Below are 24,504 nucleotides of genomic sequence, written 5' to 3'. Positions count from 1 at the left end.
CATTCAGCGGTGAAAAGAGTTTTTTTCTTCTCAGTGATGGAAGCCAGGAGCTCTTTACTCTTAAGCTAAGAGTTCCCACACTCCAGCTCTTCTAATAGGTTGGAAATTAGTACAATCACAAGGGACTCTGAACTTTCTTTCTCTTTGCCACAGAGATGTAGGCAGGAATGCATAACATGGATTATCTTTATCAGAATTTAGGAATGTATTTTAGACAGAAGGCCTGTATAAGAGACAATTCTCTCATATTCTCTCTCCTTCCCTCCCTCCCTCCCTCCTTCTCTCTCTCTTTCTAATTTTTTTTTCTTTTTCTAATTTTATTTTTCAGGTTAGAGAATGCTTCAGTGACCACATTCTCTGCCTGCAACCAATAAGTGACATTATCTATGCCCACCTCTACAGTGGCCAGCTCCCTCACACAAACTGAAGCTGATGTCCTCCTATAGTAGCCCATTACATCACAGTGCTCACTCTTCTCCTTCAGAACAACTTGCCCATCTGTGTTCCATGAACTCCCGTTCATGGGCCCCGTTCTGAGCATAGAAATATCTTCAGCCAAATAAAATTTTCTGAAGTATGATGTATATTTGTTTTATTTTCTCCTTATCACCTGTCCATTAAGGTCTGTATTCATTAGCTCAGCTTCTAACGCTCCCAGAATTTGCCTTCTGTATAGCTTTACCACTTACAGTCTATATTTCCACCAAGTTGGATGACTTGCTATTTCTCTAAAAATGTACACTTCCCTGATTTCATAGATTAGCACTTGCCAACCTCTCCATCTGGAATTTCTTCTCCTTGCCCATCTAAATTGTATCCATCGATTAAGTCCCACATCCAGAGTCACTTCTTCAGCCAAACTGGTCTTCTGACTTTACAAACTTTGCAACACTAAATTTGATCTTATGTGCAATATTTTTATATAATTCCCCTTACTCAATTTCAGTCACTTTAGACAAATTCTTTTTTTAAAAAAAAATTTCCTCCAGGCAAACAGTAGATACCGAATAATTCTTTCCTGAATGAGTGACATACTGAGTCTCAGATTATTATATTTTTTTTGGCAGTTAGATTTATACTAGATTCTGTTTGGTTAGAGAGAAGACATTTGTTTTATAAGAGAAATTTTGTTGGTTTTGTAACTTAAAGGTTTAAATGGGCATATACATTGCTTCTTCATGAGTGTGAGATAAATTGTGAATTGGCTGAATTTCCTTTGTGCCTGATTGTCAGGCAAATTCTTGTAAATAATTCCACAAGTGTTTGAAAACAATGTGTACTATTTCTCTTTGCTGGAAACAAGTTTATTTAAGAAATACCTTATTGAAGAACTATTATGCCAGGCACTGTTTCGGGCACTGGGAAGTATAGTGTCATACAAGTACTCATGGAACCTTTTTTCTAGTTTAGGGATAGGCAAACAAATGAATAAACATATAGTATTATGTCACATCGTGTTAAATGCTAAAGGTGATTATAAAGAATTGTTAAGGAAAGTGGTCAGTTAAGTCTTCTCTGAAGAGATTTTTGAGAATAAATCTAAGTACAATGAAAGAGCAGGCTATGTTACGATGTGGATGAGTATCATTCCAGGCAGAGAGGACAACCACAGCAGTCGCCCTGAGGGTGAGATTGAGTTTGGAATGTATGGCTAGAAATGATTAATCAAGAGGGAAATCGGGAGGAGTCAAGAGATGAAGGTGCAAGGTCATGTAGCATTTTGTATGCTGTGGAAAAGAACCTGGACTGGACTTTGAATGAGATGGAAGCCACCGAATGCTTTCAGCAGGTACGTGGTATGATTTAATCATAGGGGCTAGGCACGGCACTGGGAGATCAGTTGTAAGTTGATTTCAATCCTTTAAATGAAATATGATGAGGTACTGGGTTAGGGAAAGGGCACTGGATGTGGTCAGAAGTGTTCAGATTCAGGAGACATTTAGAAGTTGTAGACAAGCAGACTTATTCTGATGATTGAATAACATCGTAAATAGGGGACTGAAGCATGACTCAGAGGTTTGGGGCCTAAACATCTTAGGAAATTTGTCAACCACTTAATGAGCTAGAGAAAACTTGGGCAAGAGCCAGTTGCTGATGAAAAACCTGCTGTCAAATCTTTCCATTTTAATGAGTGGTTTTAAATTTTTTTGTCTTTTGTCTACTAACTTTAACAATGATGGGCATAGGTACAGATCTGCTTTTTTTACCCTGCTCAGATTATCCTGTCTATGCTATAATAACTTCGGTGTTTTTTTTGCAACCTTGGGACATTTTTTTGAACGACAGCCATTCTTGCTCTTTTCTCTTTCTAAAATTCCTGCTGCATATATGGATCTTAACTTCCTATTCTCCATGCTCTGAAACATCTTGAATCTTTGAACAGATTTTTATGAATTTAAGTACTTTATTTTTCAATTTATAAATTTCTTTAGCTGGCTCTAATCAGTTACTTTTTTGGAAGTTCAACTTGGTTTTTGTAAATCTGCTTATTGCTTTTTCCCCTTATTGTATCCTTTTAATTCATTATGGTTTGCATTTTCTCTTTTAGTCTCTAATTCATTTAAAATACTAATTTATAGTTCTCTTTGAGATTCTTGTGTGCTCTCCAGTTCTTTCAGTTCTCCCACACTTCCATCTTGCCCTTATTATATCTCCCCCCCACCCCACCCCCCCGACCTCCTCCTCCTCTTCCTCCTTCTGCTTTTGTGATTGTGAACTCCCCCTAAGTAGGGGATATTTTTCCTATCTTGGTTCCATGTGCCTTAGGCCATGAAATTGTATCTATACAACATTTTTTGCCAGGACAAAAGGGGCATAGGGGCTCACTAGACCAGAACTGGGTTTTATACTAATTTCTCAATTTAGGTTTTATACACCATCCATATAAGCAATTCTACCCATGTATATGATAAAAGCTTGGGGGTCTTGATTTACCATAAATGACTTTATCTTTTAAACTACAGCCTTGAGTAAAAGAAAAACTTTTCATTGTTTTTTGGGGCCAGTGGGTAGAGTTTTCCGGGAAGAGGCAGTAAGTTTTCTAGCACCCAGGATCACAAGTTTTATTTCACCTTCAATGGAATTATAATCCTAGCCCCAGCCTCTATAACCTGTGTCTGTTCAATTGAATACATTGAAGGGACAATGCAATGCCAGATTCAACCCACCTCTCTCAGTTGAATTCCCAACATATTCCTGGTACACAGGCATATATTTTCTTCTTTTTTTCTAGTTCAGATATTAATTTAATTTTATTGTTGCACATTGTCCAGCATTTCTAGTGTTTTTAGCACGAGGGGATTCATTTCCTGTCAACTTAGAACACTGTGTTGCCCAAAGTCAGAAACAACTGTGATTTCCACATAGCAGAGTATTCAGGAGGACTCTTCCACACCCTGAAACCCTGGAAAACATACGTTAATCCTCAGGTCCTTAGACCAATGTCAGATTGCCTTTGTTGGATGGTCTAGCCTTAGGTATGCTAATGTTCCCTTGAGAATGAACGGCAAACCAAATGAACACTTCTTGACATCGAAAGTCTATGGAAGAACTGAAGACAAGGGAAGAGATGTCCCTCATCTTGCTGTTAATAGCTTCATCCAACACAGCACCAGGAACAATGGATTTTCCTAAAGCCACTGGTGGTTCTTAAAAATAGAAATCATTATTTATAATTCAAGAAAGAGTAGGTTGTCTTTTTATAACCTTCACTTGTCCTTCATAAGATTGCTAAAATTCTTGAAACAGGTTTTCTTTCCTTAGTTTTACATGAATATCAAATAGTAAATATTTTTTGAAGTTGTATAAATTAGTTTGCAGTTCTATCCCCATTCCCATCCAAAATCCCACTCAAGAAATATTATTTAAATGATTAAATCAATTTCATTCTTAAATATCCCTTCTATACAATTGTATGGGACCTTTTTAGTAAAAAAACAAAAACAAAAACAAAACTTCCAAAGTCAAGCATTCCTGGTCTCTTGAGTTCATAAATATTTCTCCCCTGGTTAAGTAGAAGGGAAGGGAAACACATTTCTCAGCCCCCACTATGAGTTGAGCACTTTACAAACATTATTTTATTTAATCCCCACAACCACTAATGCAGGTAGTTACCATTACTCTCTTTTGGTGGAAATGAGGAAATGAAATTCATAGAGATTAAATACCCTTCCCAATGTCTAAGAGTTATTTAGCAGTTGAGCAGAGTTAGGACTTAAGCCCTATACTAATACCTTGGCCTTATGAAGTATATAGAACAAGAGAAATCCAAAACACATATAAAATCTGACTAGTGATTTCAGGTCATTGCTAGGAAAAAAGATGGATGAATAGAACCAACATTAAACATCTTAACTACAGCATGCTTCATTTCTCTTAATTTTCATCTTCTAATAAATGGTAGTACCTTTTGAAAATCCTTTTCATTTCCATGAACTGCTTCAGAAGTATCAAATCCATAAAACCTTTTTTCTTAGGTATTCTAATCCTAAAATCCAAGTAGATAGTCTTCTTGTACATGTACCTTCTTTTGCTTATATTGCAAAGCAAGAGTTTTATCGGGCTAATCATAGGTGACTATTTGAGCTACATAAATATTTTAATTGGTTTAATATTTGCCTTAATATCCTGAGATACAATAGTAATAAAATAATACCTTTCAATATCATAATTACTACTGTTTACTTTGCGATATCATACACAACACATTTTCTAGGCACTCTACACACGTCGTCTCAACATCAGGGGTTTATTGCAGCAGTCCCTAATCTTTTTGGCACCAGGGACTGGTTTCATGGAAGACGAGTTTTCCCCAGATGGGGGGTGGGTGTGGTTCAGGGGGAAATGGGAGCTATGGGGAGCAGCAGATGAAGCTTCACTCACTCGCCTCCTGCTGTGCGGCTCGGTTCCTAACAGGCTGCGGCCCTGGGGTTGGGGACCCCTGATTTATTGGACAATCCTCACTTTTCAGCCAAAGTTCTGCAGTTAGATAATTTTTCAAAGTTAGCCGGATGATTAGTGGAGACTGCAATAACCTGATCTGACTCCAAAGCCTAACTTAGTGCTCCTATAGTACATCGTATAAAGGACTCTTGGTGAGAACACTTCTTTTGAATATCATTCAGTCTCTGAACTCAAAGTCATTATTCTGCTCCTGTAGGTTTTCGTGAACCTGAATAAAATATAGATGCAATCCCAATTAATATTTAATACAAACGCACAGGGAAGAGTGGATGGTTATTGCCCTCTCCTTGTGTGTTGCCAGTGTAATCTAACTACTTTGCCTTTTGTGGAGGAGGAAGTGTTCCTCTGTTACTGGAAGCCATTACTGGAGTGTACACTATGCATCGTATAAAATAATAGTAAAGCCATTTTTTTAAAATAGTGCGCTTTATTTTATATTTTGTTATGTAAGTGTGAGGTATCCAGCGTTATAATTGGACATGTGTACCTACTGCAGAGCGATTACCACAAGTCTAGTTACCATCTGTTACCATATGTTTGATGGCCTTCTCCCATTCTCCCCCCCAAATACCTTCCCGTATGGTAACCACTAATCTATTCTCTGTATTTAGAGTTTGTTTTTGTTTTATTGTGTTTGTTCTTTTTTTTAAGCTTCCATAATACAGAATTATGTTTACAGAGTAAAATAATACAGAATTTATCTTTCTCTGTCTGGCTTATCTCACTTAGCATAATACCCTCAAGGCTAAAGCTGTCCCTGTAAGGGGCAACACTTGACAGTGCTTGTTCAATGTTATTAATTTTTCCAATACCTTTGTTTCATTGAGTTAATATTTGCCAACCAACATCTCAGAGCTACACACAATAAGACTCTGAAAGTTGTACATTCAAGCAAGTTTGGTAAAACCAGTAATTCTTTTCAGCTTGTCTAACTTGCCCTGCTCTTAAATTTTGTTTTGTACCTTTTCCTTTCACCACTATGTAGGTATTAGATTAAAATAATTGGATCAGAAGTTTCTGTGCATATCTTTCTGTAATTGTATATGTAATTTGCAATGTCCAAAAACAAAATATTCCATACAGTTTTGTTTCTTTATAACACTTTAAGCATTTTAAACTTCTTTCATTAACTACTAGTAGAACTTTTTTTTTTTTTTTTTTTTTTTGCGGTACGTGGGCCTCTCACTGATGTGGCCTCTCCCGTTGCGGAGCACAGGCTGCGGACGCGCAGGCTCAGCGGCCATGGCTCACGGGCCCAGCCGCTCCACGGCATGTGGGATCCTCCCGGACTGGGGCACGAACCTGTATCCCCCGCATCGGCAGGCGGACTCTCAACCACTGCGCCACCGGGGAAGCCATACTAGAACTTTTATTCAGGGGTATAATCTGGACAAAGTTTAACTTAGTGGGGTTCTTTCCTAAATTCAATGGAAGTCACATATTTGAATACTAATAAAAGTATTATTTTACTTAAAGGAGGAGAGAGATACCTCTTTTTCTACAGTGAAAGGTAATACAACTAAGCCATAAAAGAGAATTTTTTTTTCTGTTTGTGGCACTAAAACAATAAAACTTAAAAGTATCACGTATTTCTCTTCTCTCCAGGACTATGGAGATTTTCTTCCCCAGTAATACATTGTTTTCCTTCCTTTTATTGATACCTTTAATCTTCTATACACCCTAAACCCTACCTGACACTTTTTCTTCTTTCTAATCTTGCTTTTATTGCACGTGGTCTTTGGACTTCATTAGCATTCTAATTGCATGGGTATGTGCAAGATAGTCTGGGTCAGCTACCTGCAATAGATCACAAACTCTAGATATTTAAATACTATTAGTCTTTCTGGACAAAGCTGGTTGAAATATGGTACTGTGTCCATGCAACTCCTGTGTTTTTGTTATCCCCTTGGTGACAGAGGTCTGGTCTTTATGTCTCTCAATAGCTTTTATTGAAAAAGTTTTTTATTTTATTCTGCAGACAGTAAGTACTCAACAAATACTCAACTTAGTAACCTAAAAGTCTCAGAAATACCTCGTTAGTTTTTGAGGAAAGTGACACCATATGTCTTGATTTAAATTGCTATGGGAGCAATCAATAGAATCTGGCTCCCCAGCAAGAAATTAGATGTATTAAAATTCAAGCACTTCTGACTTCTTGTCCATTGGAGAAAAAGCTGATAAGGATGTGTCTCTATTAATGCTAACAAATTTTGTTACTTTTATACTACTTCCAAAGCACAAAGCAAGTAGGGTTTCTTTATGTTAAGCTTATTATGTATTTTGTCAGTTTCTAGATTTATTTAAGAAAACAGGGTTTTTTTTGACAAAATAAGTTTTTTTTTAATTCATTGTGTTCAGAACCATTCTTGATCCAGACTTATTATGAAGTGTAAGAAATGAGGCATTTTGATACATGGTGTCATTTCTAACATGGTCACTGAGATTTTACTGGAGAGCGTGTGCTTTCCCATTGTTATATTTTAAAATTTTATTTTAAAGTAAGATATTCTAAGGATTTTTGGTGAAGACTCCTCTCTGTAAAATCAGCACATAGCTGAGATTAGTTAACAATGAACAGAAGTCACTTAAGAATCAGTCCATCTAAGAAAGAAGACAAGGGAGATTTTTGGTCAGTATTTTTGTTTCTAAGAGATATGCTGTCAGAGAGACTGTGCTTTGTAGAGCAAACTTGAATATTGTGGTGATTGAATTTAGAAATCTCTTCAGTATCAATGAATAATTTGCTATTCTATTTAATACAAGTTCTCTTGTGGGTTTCATTAGAGCTGGTCAATCCCCAAGAGACTGATAAACCCAAAGTATATGGACAAATTCCTACTTCTTATATTGCAGAGCTGGGAATTATAACTAGGTTACTCCACCAAGAAAACACAGCCTGTAAGGACCACCTGTGTAAGGTGACAAGCCTGCTATTGCAAATGACATCTGTTTCATCTCTCCAACTATGCAAACACCAGATAACAAGTAAATTAAATCATCTCCAATAATTTCTCCAAACCATATATGAGGAAACCATATATGAGGAAAAGTAATTGCAAACGGAAGAAGAATCAGTCCATCAGTTATTCAGAACGCTCTTTTAATTCCTTTTATTGGTAGCTCTCAGCTGTTTGCTGTACTTCTGTTAAGAACTAGAAAAATTCATTAATATGAAACCTATGTCTTGATTATGGTAGCTACTATGTGACATTTTCAGGAGAATGTGGATCCTTGAGAAGAGGTTATGGTTGAAAAAGAACCCACAAAACTTGTGTTTTTCGAAATGATAAGTATTAAAACCTGTAATAAATTGTCATTCAAACAAGAAAATTAAACTTGATAGCAAGATGCAAGTAGGACCCTAATTAACAAATTTGCTCAAACATCATAATAATGATTCTTGAGTGTGGATCAGTGTCATCTGAAGAGTTTGTCAAAACGGATATTGGTGGGCCTCATCCCTAGAACTTCCGAAGGTTAGGATAGGGCCCGAGAATTTGCATTTCTATAGGATCCTAGAACCACACTTTGAGAACAACTATATTGGAACAGTGTGATATTAGTGTGTTTTTATCCTAAGATTATTTATTATGCTATTGAAAGAGGAATTTACTTTGGCATCTCTATAATAAACACTTTTGAATAGAATCCAAGTGGAAATCCCTCTCACGAGTTTCTGTTTGTAGTGAACAGCATTGTATCTTTAAAAATCTTAACCTAAGTTTATTCTTTAGTTATAACATATGTTACATATTATAAATAACGTTGCTAATTTATTGGGAGAAGAGATTTTTGGCGAAATCAGTAAGCTGGAATAAACCAAGAGGTACACAACAAATGAAGATTCATCAGTCTGTGAGGAATGTGGAAAATAGGCAAACCGTAGTAATTCCCATTGTCTGATTTATAAGTCTAACCTGAAGGGAAGGAGCTGTGCTGAGTTCCATTCTAGTGAATGGCAAGAAGTGTAAGAGAGTAGAGCAAAAGTTCAGAAAAGTTAAGAGAAAATTGGAAAGAGGGAGATTAAAAACAGAGAACCAATGATAGCAAGAAGAAATCTGGTTAGAAGAGGGAGGTAAGAAAAACGTAGCATTGGGCTACAGAATTGAATAAATAGTTCAATACGCCTTGCCAGCCCTTGAGAGAAGCACCAAGTCAACACCAAAAGCACAGAGAAAATGAAATGCTGCTGTGTCCTGTGGATCATTTAGTGAAAAGGCAAGCTAATATTCTCTAAAATATTTGGTTATAGCACACTAATTGTTGACCTTGACAGATAAAGAAAATCTGAAATGTTTGGCATACACTGTTCACAAGATAGTGAAATATGTAGCATACTTTAGATTTTTCTATACATTCTATTTCAATAAAAATTATTTTAAACTCCCAAGTGTCGTGTTAAATTGCACATGTATAAGTTAAATGTTGACATGTATGCTAGACAAATAACTTCTAACCCACAAACAGAGTAGGGCTATGAAATTTGCCAAAGTCATGGAGCTAGGAGTAATAAAGATAAAAATAATGAAGATGGAATAATAACTAACATTTGTACACAGCTTGGTACCAGTCATTATTTTAAGTACTTTACATATATTTTATTAATCTTCATTATATATCTTTTCAATTAATAATTATAATTAATCTTCAGAGTAGATAATGTTACCATCCCTATTTTATAGATGAGGACTCTGAGATACAAAGAGTAATAGCCCAATGTCACACAGCTACTAAGTGGCAGAATGATGATAAAAGTCAACATCATCTGCTCCAGGGATCATGATCTCAAAAACTATGGTTTACTGTCTCTTTCAGTAGTGGAGCTGAGATTTCAAATTCTGTCTATACTTCTGCTCTCTGGGATATTAAGTTATGTGGATCACAGAGATCAAACAACACACACATCATAGAAAAATAACGGTAAATAAATGTCAGTATGTGTGACAACTGATTGTTAGGCAAAAACTGCCTGGAATGCTGTGTTGAGAAACATCATGAGGCCATGTTTGGACTAGTAGAAAATAGTACTATGGTCGGTTAGTGACATCTGCTAGAGATACGGGAGAGAAAAAGGGTCAGAGGAGTGTCATGAATTGCCATTCCTATAGTAGAATAGAACGAAAGTTGGAAACTGTATAGATCATGGTGAATAAAATGAACTTTATTTTTTTAATTGAAAAGATTTCCCAAATGAAAATTGTTTTATTGAGTTCCATGTTAGCAAGGCAGTGGTGGTGGAGGATTTTATTTTCTTACATAATAAGTAATCTACTTTACTGAATAGAAGAGTATCCTTTGCAAATTTATTGTACTTTAGTGAATAAAATGTTAATTTCTACATGCTTTTGAGAAGTGGACACATGGAGATAGCTTTCTAATCTTCCAACCTGAAATGAGATTCCTACTGTTAAATTGAGCAGAGCATTTATGGCCTGTGCACAATGGGCTAGTGCTTACTTACCACTAAATCAGAGCATTCTCATTTTACAGATGAATTAAGTGAAGTGAAGAGAGGTTAATTTGCCTATGCTAATTACTTGATTTGCTAATGATTCAGATGTTATTATGGATCCTATATATGTTTGTATCAAGATATTTTTATAGATAAATGCATATATAGAGGTCACTATTCCATAGCAATTCTGAAATACAGATGGACACTTGTTGTCAGGTCCTTTATTAACGCCCAGTACTCCTACTTGGTAATGATTCTTTGACCCTCTTACCTATGCTCGTTCTTAACCTATGCTCTCAAAGCTCCATCCTCTGAGTCATTCTTCCTTTTCCATAAGAACTGGTACATGTTTGCACTTAACTAGGGTAGCTCTTTCTTACCCTGTAAGGTTGGGTTCTCCAAGATGTGTTCTTTTTTTTTTTTTTTTTTTTTTTGCGGCACACGGGCCTCTCACTGCTGTGGCCTCTCCCGTTGCAGAGCACAGGCTCTGGACACACAGGCCCAGCGGCCATGGCTCACGGGCCTAGCCGCTCCGTGGCATGTGGGATCTTCCCAGACCAGGGCATGAACCCGCGGCCCCTACATTGGCAGGCGGACTCTCAACCACTGCACCACCAGGGAAGCCCCCAAGAAGTGTTTTAATTTTGAACTGTCTGTGTCCCTTTTAGTCCATGCCCACAGTGCTTCTAGTGATGTCATTTTTTGTAAACGTTGTGGGTTTCCTATGAATCTCATTGAGGTTAAATCCATAAGACAAAGGCATTCTTTGAAAGAAGCCTCTCTGCCTTAGGCTGAGAATCAAGGTATCATGGGACAGAATCCTTAAGATTTTTAGAAGCTGTTCTGAGTAGTTGAGAAGGTCTATAACGCAACTTAAGTATTTCTGTTGTCCCAACAGAGAGTCTCACAGTCACATGTTAGATACGAACTTTATACTGAAGCCAGGGTTTACTGGTAGTGCTCTTGCTCTGATCCTTGCTCTGAGGCCATTTCTTTGAGTCTTTTGCTGTCTAGAGAGGAACAGTTTTTTATTAGCCCAGAAAGTACTGAATACTTCATATTTTCTCTATATTCTTTTTGAAAATTGGACAGTTGTGACTCTGACTTCCCTAAAACTGGATCCAGATTCAAAGGTGAAGTAACTTATTGTTAAGGCTGATCAGGTGCTGGCACCATTGGGCTATAGGAAAGTAGAAGAAGGAAGAAACCTGGTGCCTGTTTTATTAAAAAAAATTAAGTACATAAAAGAGGAGAAGTTTTACTTCAGCTCTTGAAGCATGAAATTTGTGAAAGAGCCTTTGCACTTAGTAGAACATCTAGGGTTTAGAGAGATAAAGTTGAAAAGAGCATTAGAATTACAAGGAAAAATATTTTTTACTTCCCTGGAACACTGGGACTAAAAAATAATGATTATGAAGTGCTTTGAAGATGTAACTGCATTGTATAACATCAGCCGTGATGCTAACCTCTAGTAGGATTCACAACAAATCAATTAGTCCTTGATCATCCTGGCAGCCCTGCCAAGTATCATTAGTGCTGGAAGCAGTAAACAGCCACCAAGGACCTACCCATGATTACTTCCTGGAAGTCTTAGTTTTCAGTCTGTGGAATGGAGCTGGCCCTGACTGCACATTATAACAAAGTAATTATTCATCAAAACTTGTCTTGCTGCAAGCAATTTATTCCTCTCACCACAGATGTCCCGCATCCTGACCCAGAGCAGCATGAATGTAGGCTAAAAATAGTAGCTACACAATGCAGCAGGCGGCCATGGTGAGACTTCATTTAAGTGGTTCTTATGACCTTGGTTTCAGAGCACTTTCCTCACATGAATTAACCCTTAAAGAAGTCCTGGAAGGTGAATACTATGTTATCCCCTCTTGTGCTTTAGTCCTCGGAGTTATAAATCACATTTCTTTTTGTGAATAAACTCTGCTTTGCCTAATTGACAATTCTTCCTTTCTCTATGTTTTATGCACTTACCATTTCTTGTTTTCTCCTTTTTCCATAGCTGAAATTGGAAAATGGGAGTGTCCGTTCTACAACTGTCACTCCACTCTCTCATCACACCACATACTCAAAGGAGCATATTCATTAACACCTATTATGTGCAAGTATGTGCTAGGCACTGTGGAGGATAAACATAACCCTTATTCTCTTATCACATCAGCCTCAGGAAAATCAAATCATTAAAGTAACAACCAGAGAAGCATTTGATTCCAATCTTCAGTTTTGCTAATGCGATTTTAATGTCCCTGATCTCCTCGCCCTGTTTAGTTTAACTGTCTTCTAATATGAAGGTCTAGTGAAAGAATCCTGATTTAAGGATGCCATCAACATCATCCAAGTAAATCCTGTTAACAGCAGTCTTCTACCATCTTTTGCTGACACATCTTTGTCCTGTTGATTCAGGGAGCTGACTCAAAATCCCCTTCACAATTACTCCAAAGTGCCTGGATTCCCTCATGCTAATACAACTGCTGGACATCCCAGAGTTTCTAAGATGCTTAGACTGGTTAAGCTCAACTCTAAACCCTCGAAAAGGAGGATGATGGATAAATGTGGTCTCCACTCTCAAGGAATTTGTAATGTTGCCATGTATGCTGAATGTGGTTATGAATAACAGCATCTCATGTAATTCGTTTGATTTTAAGAGGTTTAAGACTAGACACTTTATATTGTCATTCAGTCTCCTTGATGAGTGTATATGATAGTAATTGTTTTTTTCCCCAGTTTTATTGAGATATAATTGACATGTAACATCATGTAAGTTTAAGGTATACAATGTGATGATTTGATACACACATATATTAAGAAATGATTGCCACAGTAAGATTACTTAACACATTCTTCACATATTATCCACTTTTTTATGATGAGAACGTGTACATCTCATGTAATTGTATTGCCAGATATTTGGTGGGTTGATGGACAGTAAGATGGCCTAAGTTCCAGTCAAGACCAATAATGGAACATGATCTCTACCTTGTGGTTCTTGCTTAGGCAACTTTTCTTAATATTAATAGTTAACACTTTTGAACACTTACTATGTAGCAGGGACTGTCTTATGTATGGTTAGTCATTTTATACCCACAACAACCACATTTTTATCATCTCCTTTTGAAAGATACCCTTGGTGAGGGTGGGTAGTCACTGGAAACAAGAGAGGCTTCTGGGCTTCCAGTAATGCTCTGTGTTTTGATCTGGATGTTAATGGTATACATATATTCATTTTTTTGAAATTGATTTAGCTGACAGAAATGACATGTATACTTCTCAGCATTCATATTCACACAGGAAAAAAAGTAGCAGACTCAGGATTCAAGCCCAGATATTCTAATTCGACAACACATTTTTTTTTTTTTTTTTTTTTTTTGCGGTACACAGGCCTCTCACTGTTGTGGCCTCTCCCATTGCGGAGCACAGGCTCCGGACACGCAGGCTCAGCGGCCAAGGCGCACGGGCCCAGCCGCTCCGTGGCATGTGGGATTCTCCCGGACTGGGGCACGAACCCGTGTCCCCTGCGTCGGCAGGCAGACTCTCAACCACTGCGCCACCAGGGAAGCCCGACAACACATATTTTAACTATAATAGTAAACAACCACAGTTGGTATTGCATTTCTAGAACTACCATGTATATTCATTGAAATATTAGTGCTTTAGAATGCTGTTTGAAAAAGGAGGTTCTTTGACTATGTTTGAGAAACATCGCATATGCCCTATATGGGATTCATGGCATATTTTTACATGGTAAAAGCTTATATATAAATACTGCATGGAGGAAAACAGTTTAACTTTGTATAACACAACTTTCCTAATCATTTTTGCCTACAAAACACCTTTCACTACATAGTACTTTAATATACTGCTGAAAAAGAATTTTGAAAAATCCACTTTGAGAATTAATGTCTTGCGATAAGGAATATAAAAACAAAGTCTCTGAAAGATTCAGTGATAAAATGAGAAAGACATTTTACAAATCAGGAATTTGAGAGAAGTTTCTGTGTTATGTTTCAGTAAAGCATGATTTAAATATTAGCTGACTGGGCTTTTTATTTCTCTCTACCTCTGTTCCCATCTGTAATTCATCTTGTCTTTTTGAAAGATGTTTCATGTTGGTCCTGTCTACACGGAGAAGGCAAAACTTTCTTTATATATTTATTTTAATGTAAAATGTTTAAAGAAGAAAAACATACATTTAGAAAAGTATACCTATCATATGTGTCAGCTAAATTAATTTCAGAAAGTGAACACATGTGTGTCATCAGCATCCAGATCAAAACAGAGCATTACTGGAAACCCAGAAGCCTCTCCTGCTTCCGTTAACACCCACGCTCACCAAGGGTAACCGCTACCTGGACTTCGTCTGCACAAGTTTGATTGTTTTTTTGTTTACAGCTTTATTGAGGTATAATTGATATCTACTAAACTGCATATATTTCAAGTGTATTTTTATGAATTTTAACATATGTGTCACACACAATCAAGGTAATGAATATATCCACCATCCTCCCAATTTTCCTTCTGACCTTTGTAAATTTCCATCCTCAAGCAACCCCTGGTGTGCTTTCTGTCACTCTAGTTTGCATCTTCTAGAATTTTATATAAATGGAATCATACATATGTACCCTATTTTTGAGGGGGTTTATTTCACTATATATAACTATTTTGAGATTCTTTCATTTTGTATTGTGCTTTAGTTTGTTCCTTTTTATTGCTTAGTAGTGTTTCATTGTATGGATATATCACAATTTGCTTACCTGTTCACCTGTTGATGACCATTTAGATTGTTTGGGGGCATTACAGATAAGGCTTCTCTGAATGCTTGTGTATAAGTTTTTGTGCATAGGTTTTCATATCCTCTTGTGAATACTTAGGAGTAGTATGGCTGGGTCATACGGTGGGTGTTTAAATTTTTCAAAAACTGCCAAACTGTTTTCAAAAGTGGGTGGACCAGTATGCATTCCCACCAGTAGTATATAGAATTCCAGATGTTCCATATCCTAACCAACACTTGATATGGTTAGTGACATTGTTTTGAGGCTTTAATTTGCATTTTCTTAACAGCATCCTTTCATGTGCTTATTTGCCATCTGTACATCTTCTTTGGTGAACTATCTGTTCAAATATTCTTCCCTTTTTTAATTGGGTTGTTCATTTTCTTATTATTGATAAATGAAAGTTCATTCTCTATCTTGGATACAAGCTCTTAGTTAGAAATCCGTTTTGGAAAAGTTTTCTTCCAATCTATGGCTTGCCCTTTCATTCCTGTAACAGTATCTTTTGAAGAGCAAGTGTTTTTAATTTCTAGTAAAAACTAGATTTAGCATCTATGAAAAAATTTTGATTGTTTTTTGTTTATTGTGAGGTAGAGTCAAGTTTTTCTGTTTGTTTTGTTTTGTTTGTATGAAGTTATCCAGTTGCATTACCAGACTTCTCTCCCATTAAATTGCCTTGGTCTCTTTGTCAAAAGGCAAATGACCATATGTGGTGTTGGTTTATTTCTGGATTTTCTTTCCTGTTCCATTACCTATTTGTCTATCTTTACACTAAAAAAACAGCATCTTAATTACTCTAGCTCTACAATAATTTTTTTGTTTGTTTGTTTGTTTTTGCGGTACGCGGGCCTCTCACTGTTGTGGCCTCTCCCGTTGCGGAGCAACAGGCTCCGGACGCGCAGGTTTGGCGGCCATGGCTCACGGGCACAGCCGCTCCGCGGCATGTGGGATCTTCCCGGACCGGGGCACGAACCCCTGTCCCCTGCATCGGCAGGCGGACTCTCAACCACTGCGCCACCAGGGAATCCCTACAATAATTTTTGAAACCAGGTACTGTACTTCCTTGAGAGTGAAGTTCAACGTTCAAGGCCACACAGGAAAGCAAGTAGCAGAGGCAGGATTCAAACCCAGGTGGTCTAATTTGTCAGTACACATATTAACTGTATTCTTTTACAAAGCTGTTTTAACTGTTTGAGGTCCTGTGTATTTTCTTTAAAATTTCAGCACCAGCTTGTCAGTTTCTTTAAAAAAAAAAATGCTTTCTGGGATTGTGCTGAATTTGTAGATCGATTTGAGGGAGAATATACATCTTAAAAATATTAGTCTTCTGATCCACATACTCCGTATGTTTCTCCATTTGTTGAAATCTTTATTGCAGCAAATTTTTGTAGTTTTCAGTGTTTAGGTCTTATACATCTTTCATAAAATGTATTCCTAAATGTTTTATATTTTGATGCTACTGTAAATGGTATTTTAAAATTCGAGTTCTTATTATTCATTCCTAGTATAACATAAATTAGTGTTCCCTGCTTGACCAGGCATATTATTTTCTGAAACATTAGAGAACTCATTACCAGTATTTGGGCTGTCATTTGTAATATTATATTTTAAAAATATATTTTGCAAGGGAAAATTACAAAAAAGCTCATTGTCTTTGAGACAATCTGTGAATCAGTTATATTCACTCATTCATAGTTTACCCATTTATTTATTCCCATTGAAGTTTATGAAGGAAGTTTTTCTTCACCTGTTTCTTTTTTTTTTTTTTTTTTTGTGGTGCACGGGCCTCTCACTGTTGTGGCCCCTCACGTTGTGGAGCACAGGCCCCGGATGCGCAGGCTCAGCGGCCACGGCTCACGGGCCCAGCCGCTCTGTGGCATGTGGGATCTTCCCGGACTGGGGCACAAACCCGTGTCCTCTGCATCGGCAGGCAGACTCTCAACCACTGCGCCACCAGGGAAGCCCATGCAGGAAAAGTTTTAAATATTCTTAAATGTTTTAAGGAAACTTAAGCTCAGAGGTGAAGAGAATTTCTGTGAAAAGAAAGATAGCTTCAAGAAAAAGACCATTCTTTGGCTTTGGACCTAAGCTTGCTATTGACCACACACAGATGGCTCAAACTGTACTATTTATACCATGAGTTATACCATTACATGAGTCTACTAAGTGATCGAAAATCTTTCCAGTTGGCCTTGTAAATATCTTAGTAAAATTTTAACATTTTCACCTATTCTAGAAAGTCCTACCATAAATATTTTGGCAATATTAAATACTTTCTCAGAACTCCTTCCCCCAACACACACACACACACACACACACACACACAACAGGCTGCTATGGACTAAATGGTGTCCATATTCAAATACTGAAGCTTTAAGCCCCAGTGTGACTGTATTTGAAGAGGTGGTCTTTTGGAGGTAATTAAGGTTAAATGAGGTCGTAAGGGTAGGGCCCTAATCCAATAGGACTGATGGTCTTATAGGAAAAAGAAGAGAGAGATCTCTTACTCTCTCTCTCTAAGTACATACACGGAGGAAAGGCCCTGTGTGCACACAGATAGAAGGTGGCTATCTACAAGCCAAGAGGAGAGCTCTCACCAAAATAGATCACGCTGACATCCTGTTCTTGTACTTCCAGCCTCCAGAACTGTGAAAAAATAAATTTCTGTTTTTTAAGCCACCCAGTCTGTGGTATTTTGTCATGGCAGCTCCAGTAGACAAATATACAAGGCAAATCTAATCACATTTCCTATAGCTTTCCTTGTTATATGATTGTTTAATCTGCTGCATGCAGTGAATGTGCTGATTACTCTGGCAGATTTAGGGTTCGTTTACAGGTAGCCCATTCTGATGATCCTGGTGTTTTCTCATTGATTTACCGCTGAGTGATTGTTATTATTACCACAGGACCATCAAACTGCAATTCATTCAGCAGTTTGTTAAATGACATCTCTTCCCAGAGTATGAAAATTTGCAACCCTTCTTAAAACAAGACATTAAAAAAATAAACTTTTATAATAGTTTTAGATTTGTAGAAAAGTTACCAAGATAATAGTGTTCTCAGGTGCTCAGTACTGTTTCCTCTGTTGTTAAGATCTTACTTACATTAGTATGATAGATTTGTCACACCTAGCAAACCAACATTGATACATTATTATTACCTACAGTCCGTACATCATCCTGATTTCTTTAATTTTTACCTAATGTTCTTTTCCTGTCCCAGGATCCTATCCAGGGTAACAGAATGTGACATTCAGTTGTCATGTCTCCTTAGGTTCCTCTTCTTGGCTGTGACAGTTTCTCAGACTCGCCTTGTTTGTGATGAACTTGACTGTTTGGAGGAGTGTTAGAAATGTATTTTGTAGAATGTGCCTTAATTGGGATTGTTCGATATTTTTCTCATGGTGAGATTAAGATTATGGGTTTGGGGGAGGAAAGCCTCAGAGGTAAAGTACCATTCTCATTCCATCATATCAAAGGTGAATGTTATCAGCACCTATCACCTGGATGAGGTTGTGTTTGTCAGGTTTCTCCACTGTGAAGTTACTCTTTTTTCCTCTGTTTCAGACTGCACATGGAAGTCACTAAGACAGCCTACACTTATGGTTGTGGAGTTATGTTCCATCTCTTTGAGGTGGCAATATGTACATAAATTATTTGGAATTCTTCTATATGAGAAATTTGCCTATTTCCCTCTTTTACTTATTTAGTCAATCATTTATTTATATCAATATGGACTCTTGTATATTTACTTTCTACGTTGGGTTATAATTCAATACCAGTCAACTGTTTCTTTCTTGTTTTACTAAGGTATAGTTGATGTACAATATATAAGTTTCAGGTATACATCATAGTGATTCACAATTTTTAAAGGTTGTACTCCTTTTATGGTTATTATAACATATTGGCTATAGTCCCTGTGTTGTAGCTTATTTATTTTATACATAGTAGTTAGTACCTGTTAATCTCATAACCCTATCTTGCCCTCCCCCTTTCCCTCTCCCCACGGGTAACCACTAGTTTTTTTTCCATATCTGTAATTCTCTTCCTTTTTTGTTATATTCACTAGTTTGTTTTATTTTTTAGGTTCCATACACAAGTGATGTCTTTCTCTGTTTGACTTCTTTCACTTAGCATAATATCCTCCCAGTCCATCCATGTTTTTGCAAATGGCAAAATTTCATTCTTTTTTATGATTGAGTAGTAGTCCATTTTATATGTGTATATACACACATACCACATCTTCTTTAACCATGCTACATCTTCTTTTTCCATTCATCTGTCGATGGACATGTAGGTTATTTCCATATCTTGGCAATTGTAAACAATGCTGCTATGAGCATTGGGGTGCATGTATTTTTTTTAATTAGTATTTTCATTTTTGAAAAATAAAAACTCAGGAGTGGAATTGCTTGGTTGTATTGTAAATAGTTCTATTTTTAGTTTTTTGAGAAATTTTACACAATGCTCACATTTGTTATTTGTGTTCTTTTTGGTGATAGCCATTCTGACAGGTATGAGGTGATATGGCATTGTGGTTTTCATTTGCATTTCTCTGATTATAAACGATGTTGAGCATCTTTTCATGTGGCTGCTGGCCATCCGAATATATTTTGGATCTTAACTCCTTATCGGTTGTATCATTTGCAAATAGTTTCTCCCATTTAGTAGGTTATCTTTTCATTTTGTTGATGGTTTCCTTTGCTATGCTTTTAAGTTTACGTTCCATTTGTTCATTTTTGCTTTTATTTCCTTTGCTTTAGGATACAGATCCAAAAAAACGATTGCTATGGTTTATGTCAAAAAATGTTTTGCCTATGATTTCTTCTAGGAATTTTATGATTTCTGGTCTTATATTTAGGTCTTTAATCCATTTTGAGTTGTGTTTTTTTTTTTTTGTATAGTGTTAGAGAATGTTCTAATTTCATTCCTTTAAATGTAGCTGTCCACTTTTCTAAGCATCACTTAAACTTATAAAGACCACCACTGTCTTTCTCCATTTTATGTTCTTGCCTCCGTTGTCATAGATTAATTGATCATATAAGTGTGGGTTCCTTTCTGGGCTCTCTATTCCGTTCCATTGATCTATGTATCTGTTTTTGTGCCATATTGTTTTGATTACTGTAGCTTTGTAGTATAGTATGAAATCAGGGAGTTTGATACCTCCTATTTTGTCTGTCTTTCTTAACATTGTTTGGCTATTCATTATCTTTTGTGTTTTGATACAAATTTTAGTTTTTTTCTAGTTCTGTGAAAAATGCCATTGATACTTTGATAGGGATCACATTGAATCTATTGGTTGCCGCAGGTAGTATCGTCATTTTAGCAAGATTAATTCTTCCAATCCATAAGCATGGTATACCTTTCATCTGTTCATATCATCTTAAATTCCGTTCATCAATGTTTTATAGTTTTCCCAGTACAGGTTGTCTGCCTCCTTAGATTTATTCTCAAGTATTTTATTCTTTTTGATGAGATTGTGAATGGGATTGTTTGCTTAATTTCTCTTTTTCATAGTTTGTTGTGAGTGTACAGAAACAACAGATTTCTGTATGACAATTTTGTATCTTAGAACTTTACTGAATTCATTGATGAGCTCCAATAGTTTAGGTGGCATCTTTAGGATTTTCTATGTATAGTATCATGTCATCTGCAGACAGTAAGAGAGTTACTCCTTCCTTTCCAATTTGGATTCTTGTTCTTTTATCAATACTTGTCTGATTGCTGTGAGTAGGACTTCCAATACTATGTTGAATAAAAGTGGCAAGAGTGGGCATCCTTGTCTTTTTCTTGGTCTTAGATGAAATGCTTTCAGGTTTTCACCATTGAGTATGAAAGTGTGGGGTATATCATATAAGGCCTTTATTATGCTGAGGTATGTTCCATCTATACCCCAGTTTGTTGAGAGTTTTTATCATAAATCGATGTTGAATTCTTTCAAAAGCTTTTTCTGCATCTATTGAGATGATCGTATGGTTTTTATTCTTCAATTTGTTAATGTGGTGTATCACATTGATTTGTGGATATTGAAAAATCCTTGCATCCCTGGGATAAATCCCACTTGATCATGGTGTATGATCCTTTAAATATATTGTTCAATTTTGTTGGCTAATATTTTGTTGAGGATTTTTGCATCTATGTTCATCAGTGATATTGGCCTGTACTTTTCTTTTTTGTGATATCTTTGTCTTATTTTAGTATCAGGTTGATGCTGGCCTCATAAAATGACTCAGAAAGCTTTCTTCCTCTGCAGTTTTTTCGAATAGTTCGAGTAGATGTGTGTTAACTCTTATCTAAATGTTTGATAGAATTCATGTGCTACCTGGTCCTGGGCTTTTGTTTGTTGAATTTTTAAATTACTGATTCAATTTTATTGCCTGTAATTGGCCTGTTCACATTTTCTAATTCTTTCTGGTTCAGTCTTGGAAGATGGTACATTTCTAGGGATTTGTTCATGTCTTGTAGGTTGTGCATTTCTTGTAGGTTGTCCATTTTTTTGGTGTATAATTGTAGTAATCTCTTAATATCCTTTGAATTTCTGTGGTGTCAGTTTTAACTTCTTTTTCATTTCTGATTTTACTGATTTGGGCCTTCTCTTTTTTTCTCGGTAAGTCTGGCTAAAGTTTAATGAATTTGGTTTATCTTTTCAAAGAACCAGCTTTTAGTTTCATTGATCTTTTTTATCTTTTCAGTCTCTAACTTATTTCTGCTCTGATCTTTATGATTTCTTTCCTTCTACTAAGTTAGGAGGTTTTTCTGTGTTTTTCTTTTTCTAGTCCCTTAGGTATAAGGTTAGGTTGTTTATTTGAGACAACCTCTTGTTTCCTGAGGTAGGCTTGTGTCACTATAAACTCTCCTCTTAACATTACTTGTACTACATCCCATAGATTTTGGGTTATTATGTTTTCATATTCATTTTTCTCGAGATATTCTTTGATTTCCTCTTTGATTTCTTCAGTGACCCATTGCTTGTATGGTAGCATATTGTTTAGCCTCCTTTTGTTTGTATGGTTTTTTTTTTTTTTTTAGTTTTGTCTTGATTTCTAGTCTCATACGTTTGTGGTTGGAAAAGATGCTTAGTATGATGTAATTCTTCTTAATTACTGAGACTTGTTTTGTAACATAGCATGTGATCAGTCTATCCTGGAGAATGTTATATGTGCAGTTGAAAAGAATGTATTCCGCTGTTTTTGGATGGAATGTTTTTTATATATCTATTAGGTTCATTTGGTCTAATGTGTCATTTAAGGCCAGTGTTTCCTTCTTGATTTTCTGCCTGGATGATCTCTCCATTGATGTAAATGGGGTGTTAAAGTCCACTACTGTTATTGTATTTCTGTCAATTTCTCCCTTTATTTCTGTTAATATTTGCTTTCTGAATTTAGGTGCTCCTATATTGGATGCATATATATTTACGGTTGTTATATCTTCTTGTTGGATCGATCCCTTTATCATTATGTAATGCCCTTGTTTGTCTATTGTTACAGTCTTTGCTCTAAAGTCTATTTTGTCTGATATAAGTATTGCTACCCCAGCTTTCTTTTCATTTCCATTCACATCAAATACATTTTTCCATCCCCTCACTTTCTGTCTTTGTGTGTCTTTAGATCTGAAATTAGTCTCTTATAGGCAGTATATGTATGGGTGTTGTGTTTTTATCCATTCAGTCACTCTTTGATGGGCACATTTAGTCCATTTACATTTAATGTAATTATTGATAGGTATGTACTTACTGCCATTTTGTTAATTGTCTTCAGGTTGTTTTCGTTGTTGTGTTCCTTTCTTCTTTTTCTCTCTTTCCTTGTGATTTGATGACTATTGTTAGTGTTATGTTTGAATTCCTTTCTCTTTTGCATGTGTGTACTTACTAGAGATTTTTGGTTTGTGGTTACCGTGAGGTTTATATACAGACATTAAGGTAATGATCATAAAGATGCTCACAGAACTTGGGATGAAAAATGAATAGAGTGAGAAGTTAGAAGTTTTAACAAAGTGTTAAAGTCTTTATTGGTAGATTGCTTATCTCCACTTCAGTTAGTTCTTCTGGGGTTTTACCTTGTTGTTTCATTTAGAACCCATTTCTCCGTTGCCTCATTTTGACTAATTCACTGTATTTATTTCTATGTGTTTGGTAGGTTGGTTACATTTCCTCATCTTGCAGAAGTGACCTTATGTAGGAAATGTCCTATGAGACCCAACAGCGGACTCCTCTCTGGTCACCAGAGCTATATGCTTTAGGGGTGCCCTCTCTGTGGACTGTGTGGGTCCTTCTGTTGTGGCAGGCTGACTGCTGTGAATGTGCTTCTAGGCTTGCTTGGCTCCCAGCCCAGTTGGTTACCAGGCCTTTCCTTACGTGGAGGCTGCTGGCTACTCGTGGGTGGGACTGTGTCCTGGCACAGCTGGCTGCAAGGACAGAGGAGTTCCAGTCCTGGTGCTGGCCTGCAGGTGGGTGGGGTTGGGTCATGAGGCAACTGCATCATGAGATCTCTGGAGGGGTCCCAGGGCTAGTGCTAGCCCAGTGGTGGGTGGCACTGAGTTCCAGGGTCTCTGACTACAGGGCCCTGGAGGTTCCAGAGTTAGTGTCATGCTCAAGTGGGCAGGGCCAGGGCCCAGGAGATCCCAAGGATAATTCCCATCTCCTGGTGGGTAAGGCCAGGTCCCAGGAGTAGTGCCATTCCAGTGTGGGCAGGGCCATGTCTGATAGCTAGCTGATGGGTCCCTAGAAATCCTGGGGCTAGAGCCTACTCAGTGGTGGGTGAGGCCTAGTCCTAAGCTCTCTGGTAGGGGGAGCCAGGTCAGGGGTGGCTGGGGGCTTAGGGGGTCCTAAGGTAGCTGGCCTGCTGGTGGGTGGGGCCATGTCCCTGTGCAGTTAGCTGCCTAGCCTGCACATCCCAGGACTGGTGCTGACCAGCTGGGTGCTGGGGCTGTGTCCTGACACTAAGAAATGAGAGCGGGGACTCCAAAATGGTGCTTACCAGCCCTAGTGTCCTCATGGCAGCATGGCTGCTGCCAGCATCTGTGTCCCCAAGGTGGGTTTCATTTGCCTCCTGCTCTCTGGGACACTCTCCAAGTTCATCAAGTGGGTCTGACCCAGGCTTCTTTCAAGCTACTGCTTCTGCCCTGGGTCTTGTAGTGTGTGAGATTTTGTGTGTGCCTTTAAGAGTGGAGTCTGTATTTCTCATATCTGGTTCTCCTGAAAGTAAGTAAATGTTCTGGGGGCTTGTCTTCCCAGTATAGAACCCCTGGGCTGGGGAGCCTGATGTGGGGCTCAGACCCTGCAGTTTTAGGGGAGAACCTCTGCAGTTGTAAT

The sequence above is a fragment of the Globicephala melas genome, chromosome 9, assembly GCF_963455315.2.
Source record: "Globicephala melas chromosome 9, mGloMel1.2, whole genome shotgun sequence".
NCBI classification, from domain to species: Eukaryota; Metazoa; Chordata; class Mammalia; order Artiodactyla; family Delphinidae; genus Globicephala; species Globicephala melas.
The sequence above is the reverse complement of the archived record's forward strand: the minus strand, read 5'-3'. Positions refer to the sequence as shown.